The sequence below is a fragment of the Mixophyes fleayi genome, chromosome 7 (assembly GCF_038048845.1).
Source record: "Mixophyes fleayi isolate aMixFle1 chromosome 7, aMixFle1.hap1, whole genome shotgun sequence".
Classification (NCBI taxonomy): Eukaryota; Metazoa; Chordata; class Amphibia; order Anura; family Limnodynastidae; genus Mixophyes; species Mixophyes fleayi.
Window position 1 is genome coordinate 122,254,424 of NC_134408.1, and position 12,805 is coordinate 122,267,228.

At 37.0% G+C, this 12,805-nt stretch overlaps 1 long non-coding RNA gene across 1 annotated transcript; it reads left to right on the plus strand.

The window, feature by feature from the left end:
- Positions 1-7,137: 7,137 nt before the first annotated feature.
- On the plus strand, positions 7,138-12,445 carry LOC142097061 (uncharacterized). The gene is made up of 3 exons (XR_012678107.1): positions 7,138-7,333; positions 11,143-11,319; positions 12,237-12,445. It is a non-coding gene; the product is annotated as an uncharacterized LOC142097061 (long non-coding RNA).
- Positions 12,446-12,805: the final 360 nt, after the last annotated feature.

A 12,805-nucleotide genomic window follows, 5' to 3' on the forward strand; every position in this document is an offset into this window, starting at 1 on the left:
TGTTTTCTTTAGTATTGCTTTGATTATACCACACAAGTTCTCCACAAAGCTATGGTCCTCTAGGTTAAGTGACCTTCCTTAAGAATTTCATGGCTGTCATCCTCCAGGATGCTGGAGCCCTTATTGTAACTTAATTCTGAGGTAGAATCATTCCCCTAAGCAGGCTAGGATCGGGAAATAACATCGGCTGGTTCTCTAGATTGGCACGTGTTATGGGGGCCTGTTGCTTGTACAAGGTGCATATTAGCTCCCTCGCTGGTCGAGGAGGAAGGGATGTGTCCCCAAACTTTCTCCGTACTGCAGGGTGAAGCTGGCCCCTGAGACTTATGTTGACCTGATAGCATGAGGGGAGGTTGGATAGAGTTGTGTCCCCATCAAGGCACAGCCCCTGGCCCTGAACTGCTCACAGCCATGAGCCTCAGAGTGTGGAGAAGTGGGATCACATGAGCTAAGACAAGTCACAACATCACACTTCAGTAGTAGGTCAGCAAATGCACAGGCCACGCCTCCAAGCTCTAAGCTGCCTCCAGAACAGTCCTGTACTAGGCATGTGTTTAGTTAATTGTATTACTACTTATTTGTATCTTAGGATACTTTTTTTTTACATACACTACATTTTAGTAGAATTTGGTAGTAAAGTATCTATTTACCTTGAGTGTAGGTGTATTCACTTTATTTCTCTCTGTAGGTAGTTTTGTAAAATTGTACCTCATATGTGAATAATAAGCTATGGAACCTGCTGTACTGAGAGCATTTCATTTATTCTGTCTTTTCCTAACAATGTATAATAGATATTATATTACAATGGTGGACATTGCTATTACCAACTGGTGAAATATGTGCATTTAAAGTTGGCTTTAGTGAAGCATTTTATTCACACCTTTAACCTAATGCATATGGTTTACCATTTATTTCTATGTTTATCTTTCTTTAAAAAAGCAGAGGACCATATTAAATGACAAATAATCAATACTGTTTATATGATATAGATTACATGGCAGTTACTTTGTACATCTTCCCCATGCCATCTGCATATAAATTGGCCTTTCACGGCTGAAGTTATTTTATTTATGTAATGAGTTGAGCTAAATAATTTTATGACCTTTATATATGGTAAACCAAAGCTGGTCTATGCTTGCAAGATAGGCTATTAAACAAATGTCATGACCCAGTAAAGTGTATATGACCCTTAAAAGCGTGTTCACTATATAAATATAAGGACAAGGACGTATTTTTAATTTTAATTGCTTTATCCATCACCTGTCATGTGCAATAAATATATTTTTGAGGGTCTCTGGCAGGATAACTTTTCAAGACAATCAATATATAAACGATACATATATAAAACACAGTGTATTGATTAATTACATCCCAATTAGCGAGGGCAAAAGATAGGGGTAAAATATACCATGCTTATATCTAAGGCCATTAACTGTAAATGTTAATTTCAAATTGGAATTTAAGGGCTAATTGCTGAGATGTGAAATTCTGTGCTCATTTTGATTGTGACATCATCATTTATGCCTATTTATAAATTAAAAACCCTGACAATCTTAAAAGTACTCCCTACCACTCCAAAAAGTCAGTTCTGGGTTCATCAGCTTTCTAAGACTCCATGGTCTGTAACCCTCGCTTACACCATGAATGTGACTGAGCCAAAGTATAATGTTATTATCATCATCATCATAATCATTTTGCTATGTAACAAATATTGTCTCTTTTTTACGCACCCCTGTGTCATTTAAAAACAAGTAGGAGCCCCAAAGTAGAACCTTTTGTCACACCACTAGAAACTCTATTCCAATTAATGTATGGATCATTGTTCTTTACCCTGTTGGTCAGCCAATATTCTCTATTCAAGTAGATGTAGCATTATTAAGACCAATAAATTGCCTTTTACCAGTGAGGTATTACATCAAAATCATTTTAAGAAGCACTCGGAAGTGGCCTAACATTGGAATTTTCTTTTGGGCAACAGGATCAGAGGTGACCCCCCCCCCCTCCTTCCTTCCCAGAGTACTGCATTCAGTCTCTATGTCACCTGAGGCCAATGACTAAAGGATATCTAGGGACGAAGGTACATTGATAACACACATGTTGTATATTTGAGGTGTGGTCCTCTACAAAAAGACCCAGGTGTATATTTGGTTGGACCAAGAATTTTTCTGCCTATAGGTTATATCGCTACATCCTATAGGTGTAGTGATATACCATCACTGTGTGTTTGAAAAGATTTCATAAAATCTGTTAATATATAATAGCCCATAGGACCTTATCTATGACGCGCATTGGACCGGGGCATCTAGACTGTCTGCTCTCCGACTTCAAAGTTGATTTCACATCCATGTGGGGAGTGTTGGAAAAATCCAAATCCAAAGGCTCCAATACCACATTAAAGTCAAACCTAATATCACTTTGGACCCACTCCTTTCATTAATCTAAACATTTCCAATTTCCTTCTACAATGCTGCCCACTGTAGCCTACAGTAATTTATGAGATTCAGTGAACATTACGGCTGGCTTTATTTACAGTAGGAAAAATGCAACTGGAAATGCACTTTTCCAAATGTGAAAAGTGCAAAAGGTGTCCCATTAGAGGTGTAGGATTAGATCTACTGGCAGCTGAGAGCTAATGCAAAATTCAAGGGTTTTTGTAGAGTGTAAATGGCATTGAGCCCTTCCACACAGCAAGAAATGTCCCACGTATGTGCCCTCTTATTTTATTTTAATTGTCTTGCGCCACAAAAGAAAATTATCCTTTTGTACTGTTCTGTAAAAGTAGGTGCACCAGTGAGATTACTCTGTACTTAGCATCTTAGCTTCTTCTTCCTATTGGCCAGTGCAACTTTCTGCTCCTCTGTAGACATCACCACCTTGCTCTGCGAACCAATGCACTTTGAGGAAATCACAACATTCCGGAGCACATTGGACATTTTACAGTTCATAAATGAGGCCCACTGTAAGCCAAAGTACTATATACCGCATCAAAGAGAGTCTTAGGCACGTGATCAATTCTGAATTTGAACTGAACAAGCAAAAGCACAAAAGTTTATCTGCAGAAACAGCCAATTGATTTATATAACATATTTGAATTTGCTGATATGCTGTTGGTTTCTCTTATATTTTATATATATATATATTTTTCCAGTGAGGTACTAATGAAAAATAAATTCACCATCTCCTTGAAGAATGTCAAATAGCCGGTGATATTATGAAATGAAAAACTGTTATGAAAGATCTGGCTGTATGAAGGAAGAAAAAAACCATTTTACAGTTAAAGTAAATGAGAATCTGTGATTCTGAATTTTGTTCAATATTATCTTCTAACTAATATCCATTTCTTTTGCATTGCAAGACATGCAAACGGTATGTGATAGGATAAATATACTCTAATGTCACATACATAAAATAATTTCCCTCTTGTACAGCCCTGTGTCCTTATTTCGCTTTTATTATGAAATATTGATAAAAAGGAAAGATTCTCGGATAGTATTAATGTAAGCGGAACAGAAAAAATGTTTTAAGAATGATATAAAACAAAAAAATATAAGCCTTGGATGGATTTCAGAGATTAGATGTAGCCAGTTCATACAGCTGGTGAAGTACTAGCAGAAAATAATACACCTGCCTAATGGGTTGAATACTTGGAAAGGATGCTGTTTATGGAAGAAGCCTTGTACATATTTGTCTGTTTCATCTGCAAATTTGAAAGTACTGTCTATATAACTGTTTAGGATGATATTCCTTGATTTGTTAGTATACCATGTACATTGCAGTATAATTTTGTGTAGAAGAATTTATTGCATATGACGTGCTTGTTAATATTTTTAGCAATTCTATATTGAATACAAATTATTTAATACAAAAGGGAAACCTCTGATTTATGGGGTTAGAGTTGATTTTGATGTCTAATATAATATATAATATGGACATAATGTGCAGTTGATGGGTGCGTTATTAATCTGTATTTAGCACCAAAAGACAATTAAAGTTGCACTACCACCTATGCAATAAATGTTACTAACCTTATTTTTCCCCTAGCAGGAGCCCCAGGCTCTGCTCCACGCTTTTCATGGGATTCCTGTGGTTCTAATTGATATCTAACTTGTGCAGCAAACATGGAGGGGGGGGCAGAGACCAACCGGCGGACGTTTCACAAACTCATACTAACCCAATTATAGATTACAATATCCAAATAAGGACTCACAGTTTTATTTACGCAATCAACAGAAGCAGGAGAAAGTGACGTACAAGGTTACAAGATTTGTCAAATAACCAACTGGGCCATGTTCCACAACTGTCTACTATATATATTTTATTTATAAAATAAAGAGTTATCTTAGTTCATACACTTAACAGTCCTGTTGCTTAAGGCACAACCCTTGTTTAAGGCATAATGGGGAACAAATCTCAGCATACAGGACGTACTTTTTTATATGTACACTCCTGCGTGTAGGGACCGTAGAAAAACAATGATTAATTTGTATACTGCATAGTGCACTGGGCACTATGTAGAACTCCTTGTTGACCTAATCTTGACAAGTTCTTTTTAAGGGACCACTCAGCTAATAATTCATTCCTTAGTCCACAATCCTTACATACAAGCAACTGAGCAGACATTTATCTTTAGAAGATATTTTTGGAAATTATTAGTAGCAATATTTTGTGCAGTTATTTGTATAAACATTTCAGCAACTGATTTAAAACCATTTTAAAAAAAAGTTTTACATGGTAAATAACCATGTATATAACTGAAATGACTGTCAGTGTCATGTGCATCTTAGCAGCTGATACAGCTGTGTTTAAAGTTTAAATATTTTAAAGAAAGTTTAAATCCTTTTTTACTATTTAAAAATATTATTAAAACAGTGTTTAAAATGTAAAAAAAACTAATGTTAACACAAACAGCGAACCGTCAACAGCATAGTTTGACCGCAAAAGGCAAATGTTGAACATAAATAAAAGTCATAAATTTCAAACCACAGACTTGAATCAGGGTCTACTGAAGATTGTACCGTGAACATGTTCGTTATCATCACTTTATATAGTGCCACCACTTTATATAGCACTGTAATGATAATATTTGTCATTCACATATGTCTCTGCCCCATTGGAGATTACAGTCTAAATTCCCTTATTTACACAGACAGGCAGACAGACACATACACACAAACTAGGGTTAATTTTGTCAGCAGCCAATTAACCTACTGGTATGATTTTTAAAGTGTGGGAGGAAACCGGAGCACACGTGGAGAATAAAAAAACTCCACACAGATAGGGCCCTGGTTGGGAATCGAACTCATGACAATGTTGGGAAAGAACGGTACTTTTTTTCATTTGAATAACATCACCATTGCCTCTGAATAGAAGAGTAAGGACATCCAAAACTCACAGCTGTTGAATTTACTATTTAGTATATTTTAAGCATAGTACTTCCAATCATGGGGAAAAAAACTGTGAAACTCAGTCATCCCTATACCTGTTATATACAACAATCAAGCACAATAGGCAGCATGGTGGCTAAGTGGTTAGCACTTCTGCCTCACAGCGCTGGGGTCATGAGTTCAATTTCCAACCATGGCCTTATCTGTGTGGAGTTTGTATGTTCTCCCCGTGTTTGCGTGGGTTTCCTCTGGGTGCTCCGGTTTCCTACCACACTCCAAAAACATACTGGTAGGTTAATTGGCTGCTATCAAAATTGACCTCAGTCCCTCTCTCTCTGTCTGTCTGTGTGTCTGTCTGTGTGTGTGTATGTTAGTGAATTTAGACTGTAAGCTCCAATGGGGCAGGGACTGATGTGAATGAGTTCTCTGTACAGTGCTGCGGAATCAGTGGTGCTATATGAATAAATGATGATGATGATGATGATCAAGTAATTTATTGAGTTTAGAACCTTTACCAATATACTGAAATTTACAGTGAAATGCATTTATATGCTCTGGTCTCTATCTATTGAAATGGGCAGAAAATAAATACCAGAGTCTAATTTTGAAATTAAACATAATTTCACCATTACTTCTCACTCCTATAAAATTTCATATAAAATGTTAAATAATCAAAACACCGCGTGGTGCGGCTGATCAGGATGAAACAAACCTTTCTGCAACCAAAATAGCTCCCTTCTTACCCATTCCACCAACTAACATAAATATCAGTATTAGTAGAGGGTAATAAAATATGAATAGTTTCATTGTGACCATTATTAGATTTACCACCAAGAAACCGCTAATTTAGTCTATGGCAGCAACTTGATTTACAATTTAAAGTCTGATTCTCTTCTGCTTTTGCCCAAGTCCTGCTACATGAGATAAATGACTCAAGACTGTCTTACTATAAAACCCCCCTGGCTTATTAAAGAGACCTGTATATTTAATTTGTAGCTGTTAGAAAAGAAAAGACTTGATCATTATGCCTATATAAACCAATTTACACTAACATAAGTCATATAGGGATTGGTTTATATGTAAATGGTTGTCAGCCTGGTATTATACTTTACTTTAGGCTTGTTGTATACTTTCTAGAACGGAATAACTGAATTTGCTTATATAACAAACACTGAATAAATCCTGGCTTTTCTTTAATTATACATATGCATTGTCTTCTGAGCTTAGGGATCTAAACAAAGAAACCCAGTACTGGCAGCAGAAGCTCGTTGTCAAGGAATATTATGTAAATCAACTTTAGTCCGTTCTTGAAAACAGAAAATAACAAGCCTTGTTTTCAGAATTTTTTACTTAAAATGCTTGATTGTACATTGAACCATATAGAAAATGTGTTTATGCTTAGCCAGAATGCTGTTTTCCTAAGGGAAACTGTATTAACATTTTTGTTTTTATTACCATATGTTGGATATTCATCAGTAACCCCTAATTTACTGGTGAAATTAGATATATAAAGCCACACATTTAGCAGTCATACAATGTGATGTTTGTAAGTAGCCTATTAAGAAAATCTTTTTAGAACTTGTTCTCTTGATTAATTATATACCAGCAGGCTACACGTTCTTTTCACAGGTTTTTCAAAGAAATCATATTAAATGTTTTAAATTACTACTTAATTTACAATGTATTTGTATATATGATTCAATTCTTATGTGTAAACAACTTTACTGTTTCTTCCGGCTGGTGTCAAGATCGGAAAGTTTCTTCTCGTTGATGTACAACGAGAAGCACAGACGCGTCAAGTTGATGATGGCTATTTTGAAGGTCTTCCATCGAGTTGTTGATGGTGATGGCAAAACACAGCTTTATGGGAACTGCAGGTGTTTGAACTAAACAACGGTCGCTGAACATAAGTGTTATGAAGACACGCTGTCCCTTGGCACAACTTGTAGGTATGGCGGCCTCTATGACATGGGATATGAAGCCACTCATTTGCAATCAAGGTCCATTGAAGAGTTATTAAGTTTATCATCAATGTGAAATCGCCAATATGTTATTCTTTTTAATTTTCCCTAGTACACACAATTATATTGATTGTTGGTGTTTTTAATTCAATAATCGCATGTTAGGTATATTTCTGTGTTCTTTAAAGGTACACTAGTCACAGGCAGAATCAAAGATGATGATTGTAGTCATGCATATGCTTTGACAGGTCTTATTTAGTGATGTAAAATAAAATATAAAAAAACCCTAAACATAACATTAATGAAAAAATATTTCTGTGTTGTCCAAATATTAAAACCTGTTTCATGCTGAGGTCACTCACGGCCAATGCTTCATGCAAAACACCCTGCGCCTACTTCTACAACACTAATTTATTGAGAAGTTGAGGGCTGCGAAGCTTGGGATGTTTTTCATTAAGGATGACAATCTTTAGTATAATTTAAAAACACATATAGCACTGTTAAGAAAACTGAACAAATACACATGGACTTTGTATTGAACAAAGAAATACATTGCAAAGTCAGGAATACAAAACAATTATGCAAGCGCCACTTTCTTACATTCCTATTTGTGCCAATGCAGGGCAGGGGCGGATCTAGAAAAATGCTGTACCCGGGGCGATTTAGGGGGGGGGGGCGATTTAGGCCCCGCCCCTTTCTAGCATCTTAGGCTGCCGACGGCTGCACACTATGTGCAGGTCCGTCCAGCCGTGACAGGCAGGGACAGTGTGCTGCCCGGCTGCTCTGATTGTGTTTTAAACACAGTCAGAGCAGCCGGGCAGCACACTGTCCCTGCCTGTCACGGCTGGACGGACCTGCACATACTGTGCAGCCGTCGGCAGCAAGTGTCTGCTAGGGGGGGGGCGATCGCCCCGATTGCCCGCCCCCCTGGATCTGCCACTGATGCAGGGTCTGGCTGGGCAGGGGGGGGCAGGGTTGGCATCTTCCCCCGAGCCGCTCCCATAGTGGTCTAACTTCGGCTAGGTCACTAGGCCACCTGCATATTTTTTCCTTGAATATAGGCTGCTAAGTTGTGTCTTGCCCCCTGAGCTACAATTTGCCAGCCCTCCTTTGGTACCATGTTCTGTATGCCATTGATATCCATCTAGACAGCAGAAGTGACAGAGGGTAAACAGATTTCTAGCTTGCCCTATATTTCATATTTGTTTTTCTCTTGTTGCATTCAGTTTGGAACACACTTAGCAAAGCGGCTTATCTGGATGAGCTCTTAATCTCTTCTATTTGTTTTTATTGTCTATTTAATTCATATTTGCACTCCTTGAAAAACACTTTCCAGATCTACTTATGCTAATTCTACACGGTTCTCTTGCAAAAAGATGGTTCACTAATCAATAGAAGGATTTGTACTTTTTTTTTTTAAATGTATAGCAGTCGGAATTATAGCTTGGGTGCTATTGTTGAAAAACAACCAAAGTTCCCGTGATCTATTTTGGTACAAGCCTTTAAGAATGTTGTTCCTCCAAAAGAATCTTAGAGCACTGCAGTTTGCATATATGTTGTTAGGTAAGCATGACGCATTGTGTGGAAGTTTTATTTAGTTGTCAAACTAGCTTCTGCTAGTCACTATGACATATGGGCGGTTGGAGCGTATATAAAGACTGCATGACAATAGGTTAAATGATAGTTACGGATAACAGGGACATGAACAATACCCTTAACTATGTGCTAGCAGAATAACTTCTCTGACTTTTAGGGTTTATACAAATGAGCTTTGAAGAAAAGTCAAGGTAAAGTGTTGCAATTTGTCCTTGCTTTAACAGAGTGATCAATGTGCATTTACAATACATTCCATGCATTTCTTAAAAGGAAACAAAACACAAACATCCTTTCGTTGAAGTAATAAGGTTATGTTTCTGGCACATAAAAAAGTTAAGACAGAAATGTGCATTAAGGATAAACATTGGAGAGTTGAAAAGGGGTGAACAGCGTTGGACAAGTGTAGGGTGAGAACAATAAAGAGGCGTTCATGAAATGACATCACATTTAGGGGTATATTTACTGTGGGTTTAAAAAAGTGGGGATGTTGCCTATTGCAACCAATCAGATTCTAGCTGTCATTTTGTAGCATGCATTAAATAAATGAAAGCTAGAATCTGATTGGCTGCTTTAGGCAACAACTCCACTTTTTTAAACCCACAGTTTAGTAAATATGGCCCTTAGATGTGAATATACCTGCAGATATTCCTTTTAGGAGGCGTATCTCTTGCAGGGTACTGGTGGGCTTTTGCAACGATAATAAATCATGACAATGTCTAACAGCAACACTGTCCTGCTGCTTCTGATTGGCTGATTGCTTGTTGAACTCTCCAGCTGTTTGTACTTAGTTCACTAGTGTGGTGTCTGTATTTTATCAAGTTGTGGCCATCTACTCGCATAAAATAATTCATATTTCAATTTGGACTGGACTTTTGCAATAAAGAAGATTGCCATTTCATTTTTAAACAAGGGTAAAAAACAGATGTGGAGGGGTTTGTACTTTGTTACATTTTATATTGAAAGTGTAACTGTGATTATGACACATTGTTGTACTTGCTGATGGTAATGTGGATGATGATGTAGATGATGATCATTATCTGACTGAAGTTGCTGCTGATTGTGACATTCCAATAAAGGTCTATCTGCTTCATTTCTAATATTCTAACATAGAGATGTCATGCTCTAAATTGGTTTGTTTTGAGTTCCATACACAAACAAATGTGTGGTTAAGTGACGATGGTCACGTCAGTATATAACGTTCACTACTCACTGGGTGATTCTAAAGTTTCCCAAACGAGGTTTCGCCATTAGCAGCACCATAATCATTATCATTACCATCATTCCAATTTGCCTATACAGTTTTAAATAAGGACAATTTGAAGTGTTGTCACCTTACGTTTACTCAGTTTGGACCAGAAATCACATAAAGGAAACTAAACCCTGGCTTGCGTAAAATGCCAAATTGAATACTGGTTGCCCTCAAGACAACTAGAGATTGGGAGCATTACATAGGACAATAGCCTAAATTTCTGCCTCGGCAAATAGCTCACTTCCCCTGTTTTGTTATTTTGCTTAACCTAATAGTCTAGGGATTCTCCTGCCTGTACCAAGACATTGAAAACATACTAACCATGTGAAACAAGATCAGTGTCCTTTTTATCATATCACATTTGTAATAAACACCCTTTCTGCTTTAGAAAGATGTAACAATTTCCCAAAACATCCTGGAAGTCTTCCTTCATCATCATCATCATCATTATTTATATATCGCCACTAATTCCGCAGCGCTGTACAGATAACTCATTCACATCTCTGCCTCATTGGAGATTACAGTCTAAACTCCCTAATAGACAGACAGACAGGGAGAGACTAGGGTCAATTTTGATAGCAGTCAATTAACCTATCAGTATGTTTTTGGAGTGTGGGAGGAAACTGGTGCACTCGGAGGAAACCCACGCAAACACAGGGAGAACATACAAACTCAACACAGATAAGGCCATGGTCGGGAATCGAACTCATGACCCCAGTGCTGCGAGGCAGAAGTGCTAACCACTAGGCTATACTTGAGAAACTGGATTGATAAATAAAAAGCTATCAATGTCTATGTTATGTTACATCCAAAATTTATGCCAAACAGATTTTTTCATCCAAGACAATAATAAATAATGGCAAACTTTTACAACCTCTTGGGGATACAACCACATTTGTTAGCAGAGATGATTGTGGCATTAGCAACATTTTACCTGTCATATTTCTGGTAGAACAATCGTTAAGCTGGACGCAGCAGGTTAATGGTGGTGATCAGAGCAATGAGTTGCTGCCTTTTCCAATCCAATGATCACATACTTGGACATCTTAAAGACATATATGTGTGCACACAGTGAACAGCCAACCAATGATGATGATGATTCAGTTCAGATAGGTATTGATGATCAGAGGTAAGAACTGGTCATAGAGGATGAAGCACAGATTGCAAATTATACTTTAGTTGGTAATGAAATAGCAGCCATGGCAGAAAAGTAAAACGCTTTCTTGTCCATGTTCTAGTATTGTTTGATTGTACATTCAGTGCTGACAATGGAATTGTAACTGAAAAGCCTAGCCAGTTATTCCTCAAATATATGCAGATGCTGCCAATCATAAAAACCAATCAACAATACATAATGCTTAAATTCACCCCTCCAGCACAAAATTATACAATAAGTTGGCTCTTTTAAAAATTACTGTACGTGTAACATTGAATTCAATAAAAGCAAAAAAATATTCTGCAACAAGTAGACCATTCCATAACATTAAATGGCAAATTAATTTTTTTACCTAATTGTTTACATAGTTATGTGTAATGATTTTAAGTAAACAATGTTTTTTATATGGATTTAAAAAATAAATACTTGGTGAGCAGGGCCGGCACATGTAATGAGCTGTTTCTGCATCTCCTTCATATCAGTGGCTGGTGTTCCATTAGGGGGCGCTACATTGGCATTAAAAGCACTAGATAAGTGATTATGTCACTCATTCAGTGTTTTAGGTGCTCCCTAACAATTGGCACCCTAGGCAACTCCCTATATCTGCCTAATGGTAGTGCCTGCCCTGTTTGTGAGTGTGCCAAGAAGCACACGTCAACTACTTGCTGGAGCATGTTTGTGGGTGTTCTTTTCTGGGATGATACAATTTTGACTGTAAAGGATTTTGGAACATATCTACATATAAGTGTATCTTTTGAGAGAGTGCAACATTGTTTATTTCTGTATTTATTAAACCTGTGATGTAGGTTAGTTATCAAGTAAAAGTTTATTTTAAGGTGAAAGACATTAAAAGCAGTAACATCTACTGTAATCCTTTTTCTTTTAAGTAGTTGACTCGGGTTTGAACAGAAGTATGGGGCAGCAGGAAACACTCTGCTATGGGACTGGATGATCTACATATGGCGCAGCAGCGTGATAAATCTCTGGACCAATCCCTCCACAGATCTTCAACACACTACATCAGTCCATTTAATGATGTAACAACATGATGTAATAAGGTATACAACTGAGATTGTATGTAGCCTACAATATAATTGTAATTGAAACAAACTAGTTGTGATTCGTTTTGTTTTTCAAACATATTTATTTTTATTCATGACTCTGGTTTTATATATTACAATACTTTGTCACTGGTGTATCAAGAAATAAAATAAATCATGTAGCAGGTGTGTATCACATTACTGCAAGGTTTTGTAATCACTAAAATGAGACTTACATACAGTACATAGAAGCAAAGTATAAATGCACAGATAGGTATAAATACTAACTGTACACATATGGTTCTAAGAGCAATTTATAAAACAGAACTCTTCCTTATGGAGTAATACTTGTTTTATTTTACCCTGCAAATAATTTCCTCAACTTTCCAACAAACTATATCCACACTGTTCATAATATT